This window comes from Haliotis cracherodii, unplaced genomic scaffold (genome assembly GCF_022045235.1).
Source record: "Haliotis cracherodii isolate W230 unplaced genomic scaffold, xgHalCrac1.p SCAF_13, whole genome shotgun sequence".
NCBI lineage: Eukaryota > Metazoa > Mollusca > Gastropoda > Lepetellida > Haliotidae > Haliotis > Haliotis cracherodii.
In genome coordinates this window covers 15,378,950-15,390,393 of record NW_027266268.1, presented here as the reverse complement: position 1 = coordinate 15,390,393, position 11,444 = coordinate 15,378,950, and the positions used below count along the sequence as shown (strand labels likewise).

The 11,444-nt window shown below is 40.8% G+C and overlaps 1 long non-coding RNA gene across 1 annotated transcript; it reads left to right on the top strand.

Moving 5' to 3' along the window:
* Positions 1-1,632: 1,632 nt before the first annotated feature.
* Positions 1,633-10,549, top strand: LOC139458969 (uncharacterized). The gene is made up of 3 exons (XR_011652678.1): positions 1,633-1,689; positions 9,946-10,171; positions 10,432-10,549. It is a non-coding gene; the product is annotated as an uncharacterized lncRNA (long non-coding RNA).
* The last annotated feature ends 895 nt before the right edge of the window (positions 10,550-11,444 follow it).

Genomic DNA, 11,444 nt, shown 5'->3' with positions numbered 1-11,444 from the left:
ATCTGCTATACGTATTCTACTGTGGACGATTCCGATTATAACACAAGCATGTGTTTATGTTCGTTAATTTGTTTGTTTGTTTTTTAACGCCGCTCACAGCAATATTACAGCTATATGACGGTGGTCTGTAAAGAATCGAGTCTGAACCAGACAATCCAGTGAGCATCGATCCACGCAATTGGTATATAATAACATGCTTCCACTTAGTCAGCGAGCCTGACCACCCGATCCCGTTAGTCGCATGTAGTCAGCAAGCCTGACCACCCGATCCCGTTAGTCGCATGTAGTCAGCGAGCCTGACCACCCGATCCCGTTAGTCGCATGTAGTCAGCGAGCCTGACCACCCAGTCTCGTTAGTCGCATGTAGTCAGCGAGCCTGACCACCCGATCCCGTTAGTCGCATGTAGTCAGCGAGCCTGACCACCCGATCCCGTTAGTCGCATGTAGTCAGCGAGCCTGACCACCCAGTCCCGTTAGTCGCATGTAGTCAGCGAGCCTGTAGTCAGTCGCATGTGTTTATCGCTCAGTCGGAACAGTAAAATGGAATCTGCTTCCAGTGAACATATATTATGATTATGGAAATGATTTTTGTAGCTTTTATTTATTATGAATCACTATCAAATCGTGATGATACTAGTTGGTCGGGAAAAGGTGAAGTGTGCAGCACTGGCTTGGTTTTATATTTGAAATGACGTTCATTCCAGAGTTATCTTTTTTATTGAACTGTAAAAACAAATTACCAGAAGGGACGTATGACTTCATAGCCCATGATTTAAAGCTAGTTATTAGGGGAGACTTTAAGGTTCTCGAGGTGGAGTAGCCTTGTGTTTAAATCATTCGCCCGTCACGACCGAAGACCCAGGTTCTATTCCCCACTATGTGAAGCCTAGTTCTCATGTCCCTCGCCGTGATATAGCTGGAATATTGCTACAAACACCGCCAATCCATACTCATTCACCTAATGTTCTTCAGTCGTCTAAGGCGCCTCGGTTCGCTGTGCAGAGTTGCGTCCCTTGGGCACACCAGAAACTTATGATTGTGGGTTCGAATCCCGGTTCGCTATGATTATGTTTCTAGGTTTGTCAGCACCATACCCGTGCTCGTGGGCTTCACCGAAGTGGTAAACGTCTGAGACATGCATCACTTCGGGTTGTCCTTCCACATTCAGCTGACACGCCGCGATGTAACTGGAATACAGTTAAAAGTGGCGTTAAACCCATCTCACTCAATCACTCCCTGCTTTCGGCGCCAAAGACGTTCAATGTATGTATACATGCGTGCTTGCAGGTTCGAAAATGATCATTGTGACGGGGGTAAAAAAAAAAAAATTTTTAAAATGTGACGGGGGTCTAAATATCTAAATATTGTTTATCTCAACCACATACTGGTCTGTCGTGGTTCGTGCCACAGACACCGACACCAAGTGTTACAACGGACATGACCCAGATGTCATCCAGCCGTTGTATAATAAGTGATAGTGGTATTGATCCAAGCTTCCCAACCCATATTTTCTATACAGATATAATTACTTGTCACGCTTATAGTGATATGGAACCTCGACAAACAGGATATACATCAACGTAGTAATGGACATTCTCACCTTCATACACTATCGCCGTACCCGCCCACTGTCAGGTGGGGAAGTGTTCATTTCACATACCCTGGCTGTGTACCCTGGACGCAGATAAGGTATGTTGTGGTTTTCTGATGTAAATTTCCCATGCTAAAGATTAAGGAACACGTAGTTATAATTTATAATGTATTGTTTACTTCACTACAAAAACATCTTATATTCGTATCGTCGCAATCAAATACAGAAAACTACGTTTATAACAAACTGACGGATATAACGTACTTATTTTTTTTGTCCCGGCCATTTGCTGTAATTTTGCTGTATATATGCTTATAGCAAACTACGGTTATAACGAACTAACATTAGTGATCCCTTTGAGTGTTGTCCCGGCCATTTGCTGTATTTTTACTGTATACATGCTTATAACAAACTACGGTTATAACGAACTAACATTAGTGATCCCTTTGAGTGTTGTCCCGGCCATTTGCTGTATTTTTACTGTATATATGCTTATAACAAACTACGGTTATAACGAATTATCATTAGTGATCCCTTTGAATTCGTTTTAACCGTAGTTTACTGTACAATGATACCAGGTTCTTTTAATCATGAAACACCACCTTCTGGACTTAATACTCAGTACTGGAGCTTGCACGTATCAAGTGTTTGTTTGTTGTTTAACGCCGCACTCAGCAATATTCCAGCTGTATGACGGCTGTAAATAATTGAGACAATCCAGACAATCCAGTGATTGACATGGGCATCGATCCACGCAATTTGGATACGATAACATGTGTCAACCAAGTCAGCGAGCTTGGCCACCCGATCCCGTTAGTCGCCTCTTACGACAAGCATGTATGGCAAGCATGGGTTGCTGAAGACCTATTCTAAGCCAGATCTTCACGACTCTGCCACATCCTTGTCCATGAGATTCACCAAACTGTGTCGTCAGGTATTGTTCACGTTGTACAAAGTACCGTTCAAAGCGGCGTCAAACCCAAGTTATTCTCCCATACATTCTGTAACACTCACACATAAACAATTCAGTATCGATGTGAATTACTCAAGGAGACTGAGAAGACATTACCGTACATGTTTGTGGGTCTAGACCTCTTGGCGGTCGGAAAGATGGACGCGGGACTACAGACAGGTGTCTCCTATGACTAGCGTGGGTTGCTGAAGACTAATTCTAACCCGGATCTTCATGGGTCCTGATCGAACATGGTTGTGCCAGGTCATGCTAGCGTCAGGATTAAAGGGGTTTCACTGTTAAAGAATCCAGAGTGTCTACTAAAAAGTCTTATGGTCTCTTGTTATCAGCAAGGGTGGTGGGGTAGCCTAGTGGTTAAAGCGTTCGCTCGTCACGCCGAAGACCCGGGTTCAGTTCCCACATGGGTACAATGTGTGAAGCCCATTTCTGGTGATATTGCTGGAATATTGCTAAAAAACGATGTAAAAACATACTCACTCACGCACTCGCATAATTGGCATAAAAAGTATATATATGAGGCAAGAGTGAGTGAGTATCGTTTTACGCCGCTTTTAGCAATATTCCAGCAATATTACGGCGGGGGACACCAGAAATGGGCTTCACACATTGTACCCCTGTCGGGAATCGAACCCGGGTCTTCGGCGTGACGAGCGAACGCTTTAACCACTAGGCTACCCGATCGCCCATATGAGGCAAGAAGTGCTTGCATACAGGAAAGCATTAACAATGAAAACAAACCAACACAACAAATAATTAGCATATGCATATGCATTACATACTGCGAACAGTCATATGACCACAAAGACATATGTGAACCCCCTAACATCCCATGCTTTCTCTAAAGGGTGGGTACAACATCACTGTTTGTGTGTCATTCTGACCCGGCGGCCATAACTCTCGCTTCCACGCAACCACTACCGAAGACTTGATAATTTACAGACCCCTTGTAATACATATATTTGTGTGTCTTTGTCCTGACGGACCGCCTCCGTGGTCTAGTGGATAGAGCATCTGCCCGGGAAGCGGGAGCCGGTTAAGGGTTCGATCCCCAGCCGCGTCGTTCTCGGCATTAGGAGCATAAAACAACGACTGGTCGACTCTGAGCCTGTACACTGTGTCTGGGTGGGGTATCCATGTTAAACTGCAGCATGATATCTCAGTAGTCAGTAGTCCGAACTAGAACAAGCAGTATTATCAAAATACGTTAAAAGATTATTACTTGTTGTCACCCTGCCTTACGGCATTAAGGCATTAAGGGGCTAAAACAAGGGCTGTACCGCTCGGTGTCAGTATACTGTGTCTGATTGGGGTATTCATCTTAAACCTCGGCATGGTATCTCAGTGGGCTAGCATTATAAAATCGGCATTAGTGCGGACTAACACACACACACACACACACTCTATCTCACACACACACACACACACACACACACACACACACACACACACACACACACACACACACACACACACACACTCTCTCTCTCTCTCTCACACACACACACACACACACTCACACACACACACTGCCACACACACACACACACACACACACACACAACCACACACACACACTCTCTCTCTCTCTCTTTCTCTCTCTCTCACACACACAGACACACACACACACACACACACACACACACACACACACACACACACACACTGTAATGGTTTGGTTCAATCCAATTATCAAGTGTGTACTTTCTTATGCCCGGTAGTTTATTTCATGTTTTCCAGCCTGTCAGTGGCTTATTCTGCTGCAATGACGAACACTGAATAATGTGTTGCAACTATCTGTTTTGAGAGATATTGGATTTTACATGTAATTTCCTGAACATTCTTTCTGCACAGTGCGTTTTCAGAACAGTAATTTAAATGCGTAACGCTATATTTAACATATTAAGTAAGTTGTGAAACAAGAGTATCGTTGCTTTTTTTATCCTAGTAGAATATTCAGGTTTTTGCATTTGAAAAGGATAGTTTGAAAAAATAATTATAAATCAAAATGAAAATGATCAGGTGCAATCAATATGTTTTGCTTTTTCAAAGGATTAAATTTAAAGGATTGTTTTTATTTGAAACAGTTGAATAATATAAATTGTTCCCAAATAACACCTTGCCAAGATCACGTGGGTTACGTTGAGAAAAAAAATAAATTAAACTATGGATCCATTCTCTTCAACCGGGATTAAACAAACTTTTTTTACCATTTGATTCTGTGTTTCAAAGCTTGTCTTAACGTTTTCAAACTTTTCAACAGTTGCTGCTCACTTAACGATTTTAACGATAGGCCTGTCATCGTCTTCCAACCTTCACATATTGACATATGGCTTGTTATAAACTCAGTAAACGTGTGGTGTGTGTGGGTGACTAAACCGTGTGCGATTGTAATATCATTAAGTGAGCAACCATTTGATATTGGGGGTGGTGGGTGGTCGGGACTGGGGTAGAGTGGGCGTAATGTGAGATCACCCTCTTTTATGTTTAGGAGTTCAATTATTATTATTTTCAACATAAACAATACACCAATAAAATAATTAAACATAATTAATAAATATAACGAATTGAATTTTATAGACACTTGTCCGAACATGTTATTTTTTAATTAAATAAAAGCGACTAAACCTTTTCAATATTCATACCAAATCTCTGCCAAAAGGATGTCTTTAGGGTCTTTTTGTTGTTACGTCCTGTTTCTAGGTGTAGTTGTAGATTCCCGTACCGTACTTTAGTCCAGTTCCGTCTCCTGTTTCTGCCAACATTTGTGTGAACAATCAATACGTACCATCCTTTCTGAAGTGCACGGCTTGTCAGTGTTAATGCACACCATTTACCCCACCACAATGAGCATTTTCTGAAGCCTTCCTCCTGTTAGGGCAATTAAAACAAATTTTATTAAAATACCAAAAAATGCAGACAAATATATCGTTAACATTAACCTCCTCACTTAGATTGTCAATTTCATTAACCAGGTCGTTTATATAAAAGGAGAACAAAGTTGGAGGCGTGAAACAACCTTGCTTCACCCCGGTATTAAAATAGGACGTATACTGGAAACAGCCCCATGTCTGAATTTTAAAAAATAAAAACAAACATCCGATATATTTTTTTGCTTTTTCTACCATGATGCATTCCAAATGAAATTAATCTCCTCATTTTAACAATGATCCAACAAAAAAGTTTCCCTCTTTTGGCAGAGTTATTTGAGATATTATTGGCATGTTGTTCTAATACATTCTATGACACTGAAGAATGTTTGATTTTGATTGGTCAAAATAACATTGAAATGAGGTATAAAATTCCATAATTAGATACCTCCAAATTAACAATTTGAAGCCTTTTTTCACTAAATCTTGTGTGTAAATATATCGACCGATCGATCGATTGCCTACATACGTTCTGAGCATTGTGGTCGCTCATCGGTACACTGCACAGCCACTTGGTCACAGCTGGTTATCAAACACATACTGCCCTTGCAATTGGGCAAGCTCATGATACTGCTTCAGGAGGTAATATCATACATTATCAACTCCTGAAACATTTACCAGAAAAATGTTTAGAAACCCTACTGTTAATATTTGATGATATTTGGACATCCGGTAAATTTCCTTCTTCATGGCGTGATGCTATTGTTGTTCCCATACCGAATCCTTGACGGGATCATACGGATCCATCAAATTATAGACCAATTTCATTGACTAGTTGCGTTAGCAAAACCATGGTCAATAATAGATTAACATGGTACTACGAATCTAATAATTTAATCACAAATATTTAATGTGGATTCCGTAAAAATCACAGTACCATTGACCATTTAGTTAGATTGGAGTCATTCGTTAGGAACACCATTGTTAACAAACAGCATGCAGTGTCTATCTTTTTCGATCTGGAAAAAGCATATGACACTACACGGAAGCACGGTATTTTAAAATATTTACATCACTTTGGATTGCGAGGTCGTTTGCCAAGTTTTTAACTGACAGACAATTTCAGGTCCGTTCTACCCTGTCTGGTCGTTATAATCAAGATCAGGGAGTCCCACAAGGCAGTATCTTGTCTGCCACATTGTTAAGTATTAAGATTAACGGTTAATCAAAAGTTTTAAATGATTCTGTTGATGGTTCGCTTTTTGTGGATAATTTTAATATTTCCTGTCGTGGCAAAAACATGCAAACTATTGAAAGGCAACTACAGCTATGTCTAAATAAAATTCATAAAACTGTTTTCATTTTTTCAGAAAATACAAACCTCACCCAGACCTGGAATTGATTTTTTTAAAGTTGTAAAAGATGCCAAATTTGTAGGTATAATTTTCGATCATCGTTTGACCTTTTTACCCCACATAAAGTACTTAAAGAATACATGTCTGAAGGCTATGGACCTATTGAAAAATTCAAACTCAAAGTGGGGAGGGGATCAGAAAACCCTCCTCCGACTATACAGAGCACTTATCCGTTCTAAACTTGATTACGGCTCCATCATTTATGGTGGGGCTTGTAAATGTAATGTAAAATTATTAGATACTATACATCATTAAGGACTGAGGCTTTGCCTTGGCGCCTTCAGAACTTCGCCGATTGATAGTTTGTATGTAGAAGCTGATGAGGCGTCCCCTAAATACCGCCGCATTAAATTATCTTTACATTATATCTCTTAATTACGTTCTAATAATTCGAATCCCGCGTATGACTGTGTTTTTAATTCCCTTTATGGAAATCTCTACAATAACAAATCATCTGTTCTCCGTCCACTTGGAATAAGGCTACGTTCTGATATTTCTGCTGCTAAAATAAATCTTGATACTATAGCCCCCACTGACTGAGCTTTTGTCTTCTCCACCATGGAAGTTAGTGAAGCCAGAAGTGGATCTTACATTAACTAAACTAAAGAAATCTGAAACCAATCAACTTATTTATCAACAGGAATATGTTCAACTACGAAACAAATATAATACTTACAAATTTATATTTACAGATGGATCCAAGGATGGTGACGCAGTTGCTAGCGCCACCATCATTGGATCCAGGACTATATCATCTAGAATACCTGATAACTATTCCATTTTTACAGCCGAATCAAAAGCCATATTTCACATCAATAGAATACATCAGTAAACAATCAAAACATAAACAATTTATTACATTTTCCAAATCTCTTTCCTGTCGTCAGGCAATGACAAATCAATCTACCAAACATCCACTTTTAATCGAAATTCTTGAATTATGTAATGAACTTGCTACTGGTCAATACGACATCGTTTTATGTTGGTTACCAATCCATGTTGGACTTACTGGGAATGCAATGGCTGATGCTGCTGCAAAAGCAGCACTCAACAAATCTGACACCGCTTCTTATAAGCCAGTGATCAGATCATATATTCGAGATCTGATGTAGAGGAAGTGGGACACCCAAGTAGGTGTTAATAAATTACATGAAATTAAACCAAATATCGGTTACACCTACTTTGGTTGTCAGTCCAGATTTGAAGAGGTCATATACGAAGATGTCGTATTGGCCATAGCAGGTATACACATGAATATTTATTAAAAGGTGAGGATCCTCCATTTTGTATCCCTTGTGATTAGAGAATCACAGTCAAGCATGTCCTGCTTGACTGTATTGGCTGTGCCCTTGACGGGGGTTAAAGTACTGTCAAATTATTGTCCCCCCTTAGAGGGTATCGAAAGTCCAGATCATTCAAAATATACTGAACAATAAAAGTTCCTGTGACATTGAATAAGATTTAATGCAAAGTTATGTTTTTTACCAAATCTGAAACTATTTCGGTTTGCTACAGATAAAAGACTCTTGTAAGTGTTCAAATGGTTTAATTTGCCATACTGACTTCAGAAAATGCGTGATTTCATAAAAACAAAACATGAACATGCCAAAATGTCAATTTACAAATCAATAGCGTGTGTGTCCAACTCTGGTTGCGATGCAAGCAACACATCTTCGTCTCATGGAATGGACCAGGCGTCGCACAAAGTCCTGATCGATCTGTCCATATCTGCTGGTTCCTGGAGTGTCTGTGGAACACGTGGTTGACGTCGAAGGCGCCGATCCATCTCATCCCACATGTGCTCGATTGGTGAGGGATCAGGGGAGCGAGACGTTCAGGGGATGACATTCACGTAGTTTTGTTGAAGAGAATCATGAACAAGTCGAGCAATATGAGGCCGGGCGTTGTCATGGTGAAAGGTAATGCCTAGGCCAAGACGACGCAAAAACGGTAGAACAACAGGGGCGCGGTAGCGCTGTCCATTGAGATTCCCCTCTACCACTATCAAACGGGTCCTCTGTCTTGCTGTAATCCCACCCGATACCATAACGCTGCCGCCCCCGAACCGATCTTCTTCCATGACACAATGATTGTCGTAACGTTCACCTCGACGTCGGTACACTCGAATCCGTCCATTGCTGTGGCTGAGGTGTCCCCACTGCATGGCCGTCCAGCGAAGACGCTGTGTGCACCACTGTAGACGTGCTTGGCGGTGGTTTCCTGTCAAAATGGGACGTCTGGCGGGTCTTCTGGCGACAATCCCTGCACATCTGAGGCGACGACGCACGGTTTGTAAAGATATTCGTCGAAGGCCAGGGATGCTTCTTGCAGTCACTGTTGCTGGTTGGAATCAATTTCGTAGGTGTGTTGTTCGAATACAGTTGTCTTGTCGATTATTGGTTACGCGTGGCCTGCCACTCCGAGGATGGTCTCTGACTGCATTCGTCTGTTGCCAACGTTGCAATAAACACCAAATGGTGTTTCTGTGGACGTTAAATTATCTTGCAACATCACCTTAACTCGATCCTGCTTCAAGCATACCAATGGCTCGAAGATGCTCATTTTTCAGGCGTGGCATTTCGTAATGTTGAATAATTGCGTAATTTTGTTGTTTTTCTGAGTGGTTGTCAGCACGATGCTAAACAAAGCATATGGAATCCCGTTAACGCACATGTTTTTATACCCATTCTTGGGTAGTGAAATGCATGGGGTTTGCATAAAAGTCAACTTTTGCATGGAATGCATGCCTTTCTGTAGCATTTGCGTTTTTGTGACTTGATTCAATACATGTACTTTTGTTGTAGAGTATATGTTATTCCTACTACAGTTTTAATCGTAGAATAGGTGTTCTTTTAATTTGGATAAATTTGTCAATAATCGCCGACACCTGAAAGGAAGATGTAAATCCGACTGGGGTCCATGCAGGAAGCTAAAGTACTGTAAGTCCCCACGGTCCAAAGTATGATAATCTACCTTCAGTGGCTGGCGATCAATTGCCCGTTTTTTTATTATGTAATGTAATGCATAGTGCTATTGATTTTATGATTACAGTTTTAAATATTACATTTCTTAACACATGGTTCTGTATGTGTTTAACAGATGAAGGTTGTGTGTCTACTTCTCGTTGTCGGTCTTGTATTGGGTCTAACAGACCGCTCAAGTTCTTTCCTTTGGCGGCGAACACGTAGGGGGTTCAACCCCTGTCGTGTCATAGCCTGTGACTATCACAGGACAAGGGAGATAACTCGTGACGACAATGCAGTCATCGACGTGAACAACGTTAAAGATGATGTTTCCCGAGACGTACAGGAATTGCCTAAAGCAGGTAAGTAAACTTACTTAGAATTTGATGATCTTAAAGGAGGTCGAGCTCTTCTCTACGAACGCTCGGTAGTTGTTGTTATGGTAAGCCAGGAGTAGATAGTAAGGCAAGCGTGGATACAGATTTCCAGAAAGGATGGTTGTAGTTGACGAGTGAGTGAGTGAGCAAACAAACATGTCAGGTCTTATATAAACTTATTTCATGCCATCTTATAGTTAATACTAATGTTACTTTTAACTGTGTGAATATTTGTTATGTTTCAGACCAGTCTGTATAGTCGATGGAATCTCAGGCTGACATTAAGGCTGAATCTAAAGGATGATTTTAAGGCCATATGCGTAATGACAGTTGTTCAAAATCTTTATTATAATATATCGCATCTCCTGATCATAAATTGTTTTGTTTTTTATTTTTCAAACTATTATTCAAATATGCAAAGGCTTATAGCGTGGCGGAAATATACATGGTGTCAGGATCGGTTGGTCGTGGGGTTCGAATCCCAGAGGCGCCCTGAGTGTTATCCTTGGTTTGTTCGCACCACATCAATGATCATGATTCTGCCAGTTTAAAAAACGGCTCTGACCAGCCTCGCTTTGGGATGTCCTCCTCTATTAGCCTGACACGTCGTGATATAACTGATTTTTGGTCAAAGCGGCTTAAACCCAACTCACTCACACAACCCACTCACTCACTCACTCACACAACCCACTCACTCACTCTCTCACCCACTCACTCACTCACTCACTCACTCACTCACTCACTCACGCACTCACTCACTCACTCACACAACCCACTCACTCACTCACTCACTCACTCACTCACTCACTCACGGCTCTGTGTGAACATTTTCCGATAAGTCGCCGTGAGAGATCTGTATGCAGAAAAGCTCAATTGTTTTTATCTTTAAGGAAATAAACATTGCCTAACTGCTTTTTAACATCCCTTCGTCAAGAAAAATGGAAGCCTTCTTCGTCAGACAAGAAGATGAAAGATGTTTTTCTAACCTTCCCTTTTTCATCGCTGTCCAGAATAATGATAAAGTGACTATTTCTTGCCACGCCATTGCATAAACACCCAATTACGTTATACACACATCTTCCGTCAAGTTCAAAGCAAAAATAAACAACATGAGTTCAAAAGGTTTTTTTTTCACTTTTGAGACCAAATGAATTGTAACATTTGTCTGAAAACATACTGATGTTACGTTTCCTGTCAGTTTTCGTCGTCCCTTTACTGTAGATATGTAAAGTGTTTAGTGAAGTTTGAAAGTGAAAAT